The sequence below is a fragment of the Paralichthys olivaceus genome, chromosome 1, assembly GCF_024713975.1.
Source record: "Paralichthys olivaceus isolate ysfri-2021 chromosome 1, ASM2471397v2, whole genome shotgun sequence".
Taxonomy (NCBI): Eukaryota; Metazoa; Chordata; class Actinopteri; order Pleuronectiformes; family Paralichthyidae; genus Paralichthys; species Paralichthys olivaceus.
In genome coordinates, this window is record NC_091093.1 from 21299948 (window position 1) to 21306534 (window position 6587).

The window sequence follows — 6587 nt, forward strand, 5'->3', positions numbered from 1 at the left end:
CCTTTAAAAGCGCGCTGCAGCTGTGTGTTCGGTCGGGACTGTTTCAGAGCAAGTTTTCCCACACAAGGACAGAGTGGTCTCATCCCACTCAAGCTTCAGTTCATGACTGATGGCAGAGGCCGGATTCACAGAGAACAGAGATGGTGTAGGTGGACAATGTGTGCGTCTGCATCTGTGGGTTTGTTATTCTCTTCTCAAGAGCAAAGCATTGTTACACCAAAGCACTAGAGCGTCCAAAACGCGGGGGCCGTCATGTCTTCGTTTACGAGTGCCTGTTGCTCCTTCAGTGTCTCCACGAATTTTAAAGCGCCCGGTGAAAAGGCGATCGTCTCTTCTATTTATAATCCCTTATTGAGCCATGCATTGATCTGTGTCGAGTCTGAGGAGTGCAATCATGCAAATGTCTGTGCCAAGATGGAAATGTGTCAGCGCTTGGAGATGATGTGTGTGGGATGAGTGAGTCTGAGAGGGATGAATGATTGGAGCATTTTCCTGTAATTTTTTTTGTGTGACGACGGTTCATTAAGGGCAAGTATGTGAAAATGCTACAAAATTATTAAGAATACTATGTCAGTTGCAACGAAAGTATTGCTTGTATAGATTGGTCACAACAACAAATATGATCACATTTACAAATTCATCATATATTTATCTCAGCCATAGGGGTTGTATCGACCCCTGTCTGTTTGTTTGTTTGTGAACAAGATGACACAAAAACTGACAAATGGATTTCCTTGTGTGTATGAATGTGGTATGTGTCAGGGAAGAACCCACATCCTTTAATTTTGTGAGATTTTTCAACACTCTGGGATAATTCATGAATCTTGGTGAAGGCCCAACCGAAAAAAGACAGTTGGGCCTTGGTTGGGATATGCACTCTACTGAGAGCCATTCTAGATGTGCAGAGATTTTCCTGACGTGAGCCAACATGAATATAACACTTATTTTTTATCATAACCAGCATGCAGAGCCTTTTGTCCTGATCCCTGATGTGAACCTTTTGTGAGAATCTCTTTATGGACCTCTCCACTTGTAGAGCACATTCACTCACAGCCTCTCAAAAGTGCTGTGTGGAACTTTCACAGTAATAATCCTACATGATGTTTTTATTTTTTCTCTTGTTCCGCCTGTTTGAGGAATTGTGTTGCATTTGATGAATTAGAGGAGCCTGGTCTTATTCTACATTTTTCTCATTGTCAACGAATGAAAAGACCAAAACTAAATTGGTCATACTAATTAATATGATCTCTGTTTCCTAAACCTGATGCAGCGTATTCCTCTGTGCCTCAATTGTGGCCACAAATACAATTCAGTGAGCTTCACTGACCAGACAATCTTCTTTTCATGTTTCTTTACTACAGTGAATGTGTCACTTTAGGTTGTAGCTGCAGTAAATACTTATTATATAGAGCGCCAAGTCCATAGTGCAGTTTTAGCCCCTGTTTGGGTGACACTAAAAATTACTGTTCAAACTGTCTCAGGAATTTACTAAGATTTAAAAAAATGAAAGTATATTTGAAATTCAGAGTTGCATAGAAAATTGGAAATTAGCGAGACACTAAATTATGGTTGGTTTGGTCTTTTCATGGTATTTTGCGAATCTTTGAAGCACCTTTCATTTATAATTCTTCACGCTACAGTGTATTTATTAGGGCTGATACCTGATTAAAGGTTACATACGATATTCCCTGGGACTAGACGTCACACTAGCTCCAACAGATCGAACACAATCACAGCCAAAGAAACCCCAAACCATTTATCCACCATGCTGGTAAAATGAACGTGTTGTGTCGCCCTCTGGTTGTGTTCCAGTCTGTGGGAGACAAACTGTCGTGTCATGGCGTACGTTCTTGCAGCTCCGACTGAGACGCCTTGGCTGGCCTCATTAGCATAGCCATATTTGTGTGTAGCCCACATGAGGTGTAACTGGGATGTATCTGCTTGAATAATTAATTAATAAGACGTCAGAGTGTAGAGGAGGCGTGGACATGACTGTGTCTCATGTTTAAATCAAAGCTGGAGACATCTTGATTTATACATGTTGGCAGGGCCAAGAGAATCGAATGCATGAACATGCACCACAATGGATAGAGAATTAGTTTGCTTAGTAAATATATGTACTTCATACATATGTTTGTGATTGCACCATGTTGTTCAGATGGGGCTGAATTGTTCATTGAGTGTTTTGTTCAATACACTGAATCTTTACATTTGATATTTTGGAATTATGACTAAAACTCAAATTGTTTTATAAAAATATCTCATTGGTAAACCAATGATAACAGCAACACCTGCTCCCTCATACATATATGAAGAATATAATTAAATCCAACCAAGATATGCATGAATAACAATTCTTCAATTTGTAATGATTGGATTTACCAACAAGGAGAACATCTTCACAGCAAGAGCAGCAGGATCTGTTCTTCTCTATGTGCATATATTCCAGCTGCTTCTAAAATCAAATTGTTGATTTCCAGCTTCCTGCCTTGATAGTCTGAGATGTACAAGTGATTACGGTCTCTGAAATGCCAGAAATAGCAGAGTGACGCACATACTCTGTCAAATGTCCATTTCATGTGACAAGCAATTTAAACTGTTTTGCTGTTCAGAACATCAAATTACTGTATTGAATGTGGAAAAAAAAATAGAGCAGAACCATGACGTTTTTTGTGCTTTTTCCCTGAACATTTTAAGTCTCGTGTTTAAATGAACACTTTTGCTGCACAACAAATCATCATCTTCTTCATGCGGAGGTTGAAATGTGCTTTTTACAGGCAATTATAGATATAGCAGGCGTCCTCCCAAGTGTTTTTAAATTAATTAAGAATCGGTTGTGGTTGAAGAATTCAGATCATCTGCTCGTGTAAAACAGCATAACTGGAATCTAAAACCACCCTGTCACAGGTTACTGTTAAAAGTAATGCACTGAATATGTAACTTATGCAGGTTAAAAGTATTTAGATATCATTAATCAATATTATATCAAAAGAAAAAGCCCATTATGCCTGTGAGTGTAAATATTCTATTTTGGTTTATTATTACTTTGGGTAAGCAGTGAAGTCAATTCATACATTTGAGTTAAATAATCAAAATCATAGTGAACTATTTACAAACGTATGCTCATACAGTTATTAATTACATGTTAATATGTTTGATTATTTATATAAGTTTAAATGATCTGCTGAATCTTCCTCTATGTTTTTAGCTCAGTCTGTGTAACTTCTTATTGTTGGGCGGACAACAGTTTTGGGGTGCTTAAGAATGATGTCTGTCTCCATGCATCCACAGATCCAAGCTTCATGTTACGTTACTGAAGAAGTTTCAACGTGAGACTTTAACTTTTCTAAGTAGCCGCCACTTTGGCAGAGAGAGACAATTTTGAGATAAGACTAAATGTCAAACTTGTGTTGTTTACCACGTAACCACCACATATGACTGTGGCAGTGACCTCTGCAGCATGTTGTCCCTCACTCTTTCACTCTCAGTGTTTTCTATCTCACTCCACACACTGTCCAACAAAGGCAGAAATCATCTGCCGAACATTTATGATTAGAAAAGAGTCATAAGATCAGTGACTCTGTATTGTAAACTATCTAAATTGTATCTAACATTAGCCAACATAATCCAGTGTGGTAAAATGAGATGAGCAAGGTGTGTTGTCTGTTAGTTAGCGAGACTATGAAAAACAGCTGGAAGGATTACCATGACACTCTGTTGTAGGATGTAATACTATATATTTGTTTTTACACATTGCTTAACATTGTTTTTTTTGGATCTAGTGAATTTAAATGATGTTTCATAAGGGGGCTGTTGGGCCTTGGCAGGGATGTACACTCTACTGAGTCCCCAACTGTGTATTTTTTATTCCTTTCAAAATTTACACACTCTAGTTTTAATCCACAAAAGTGCATTATGTAACTCTTAATCTATAAACTAACTGCACATCTAAGTTATCAAACCAGTAAAATGTTAAATATTACCCTCTGATCAAGTACTTAAGGTACTTTTTACAGAAGTACAGTACTTGAGTAAAAGTACTTGTTTACATTCCAGCACTGCTGGAGCAGAGCTGTAGCACAGAGGATTAACAGCTTCTCACGCTGCCACTGACAGTTATGTGAAACAACACAGCCTTGCAAACTCCCATAATCACAGGTCAACTTGAAGCAGCTCTGTTTTAAATAATAAGGTCGGGTGGTGTACACAAACAGTTTATTCTTCAGCGTTTTCGTTCACATTTCCCCTGCATAGATGAGCGCTGTTAATCAAACGTCCACAGTGACTGTCAACGTTTCTGCCAGGCCGACCGCCAAAGTGCGGTTACCGTAAAAGTGGACAGCTGGAGCACATCGGTCACAATGATGCAACGTAACGCACCAGTGAGTCGTGCCACTGCTACGTAGCACCATTCCTGACAGCGAATCAATTCAGTAAGCAAATGGAAAACCCTAACAGCCCCTGACATTTCTCGACTGCCAGTAATTGGAGGCAATTTATATTAGTCAAACAGAATTTTCTGAAAGAGCAGGAGATGCTGGAACAACTAAGTTTATTCCCACACTTTGCATCACGCCTTGAGGTTATTTCAAAGGATGACGTTCATGTTTTTAAGTTTCCATTAAAACAGGAAGCTGACACCCTCATACCTTTCTTTGTGGGGCTTTTTATTTTATTGATACTCACATGAAGACCTGTATGCTCAGGCTGCACTCAGCAGCAATGCATAAGCTGATAAAAAGGTGTTTACCTCCAGATGAAATGTAATTAAACATACAGCAATCAAAATGCAAATGAGAACTGTATATGTGCTTCATCACTACACGTCTGTAATGTACGGAGATAAGATAAAGTATTAGATACGATACATCTCCCTGAGTCTGTGAGCAGATTTATATCACAACAAATAGGATTTCAAGCTTAAACTCTCAATCATACCAGAGATGGAACTGCTCAGAAAGAACAGGGGACAGAAGGGGAAATATCTGTCGTCTCAGTAGACCGACTTCCAGAATTACTTTGCCACTTGTGATCACAGCTGTGAAATCCAGCCGAGGGGGAAATCTCTACTTTGATATGGCAGCAGGAGCCAACTGTTTTTCATTCAGTAATGTCCAGTTTGCAACTGTCTCAGTTAAAGGAATCACTCAATATTTTGGAAAAGAGAGAAACTGGTCAGGTAGAGAGATTTAGAGTAGATTATGTTGACTATTTTATATCCTGTTAGCTTATTCTTCTTCAAGCTGTAAACATGACACTGACATTATTATCTTATAAAGTGGATTAGGCAAACTTATTACACCTCACACATCTGAGTCACATTCTAACTGTCTTTCAGCTCTGATTTTGGTCTCCTCCATTTCTCATGAATAGCTCTTCTAGCTCACCCAGTCATTCTTTGCTTAGCAGGTAGAATGAAGCAGATTTCTTGAACCTTTTTAATGTGATAAGCTTTGAGTGGTGAGAGTGTATTTATTTCCAATAAGTCATGTATTAAATATTAATATTGATTCCAGCTGCTTCAATTGTTTTAAGAGATTCAGGTGCAAAAATTACTACTGTGCAGAAAAGGGTTATGTCTCGTACTTACAATAGAAGATCAGAAATGATTTGCAACAGGACTGATACACAGCAACACTCCAACAGCTAGAGATGGGGAAACTGTCAAGTTTGGAGCCAAAGTGAAAGTACACCATCTTAAAGCAAGCTTAAAATAGCCAAAGCTGTGGGGAAACTCAGTGCAGAGGGACGACGGATTGGAAAAAACACTTGTGTCTGCCGGTAACCGAGCAGTGGAAAACCAGCTGGCCACTTGGGGGGGGGGGGGAATGGCCACTGCTCTGTGTGTCTGTCCCTGAGTGTCCTTCCATATGTAGCAAATTATCTCTCATTTCCCAAGCTGCTTGGTGTAATTGGAAATCTCAATCCCATTTCTCTCTGTGGCCTCGCACCCCAAGTCGGCCAGCTGAACCATCTCTGTCCTCTAAGGATCTGTTGGAACACATCAGGGCTAAAGTTGGAGGCTCATTACCTCCCAAATGTAACGCTTGACCTTAGGTCCCAAGTTAATGCCTTCCCCTATGCTCTCTCATCTCCCTCAGGATCCTCAACAGTGTATTTTTCTTCTACTTGGAGCTACAGTATGTTCTGCTTTGATTGGAACAGTTAGCAGAGATATAAATAACCAAATCTAAATGGGCAGTGGGTGCGTAGGCTATCTGCAGCATTGTCTGTAGTTGGTGAGTCATAGCACATGAATGTCCAGTTAAAGGGACATCTAGTCTTGGCAAACTCATATTTAATATTGAATATGTAAATGTGGTTCTTTTCAGATTTGTCAACTCACAGCTCCTCTATTGTTGCAGTATTTATCCTCCATGTCACATCTGCTTTAACAGGAGCAGCTAAAATGTGATAGTTTGAGCGTCACACAGATGAGGCTGCCTTTGGGGAAGTGTGTACGTCATCATCATTTCCAATATGACTCTTGACTCTATTTCTAAATCTGGTTAAATTCATACTGTGTTAGCTCCTTCAGGTTCAGGGTCCTGTTCTTGTTCACGCTGCCTCCCTCACTGTCACACTGT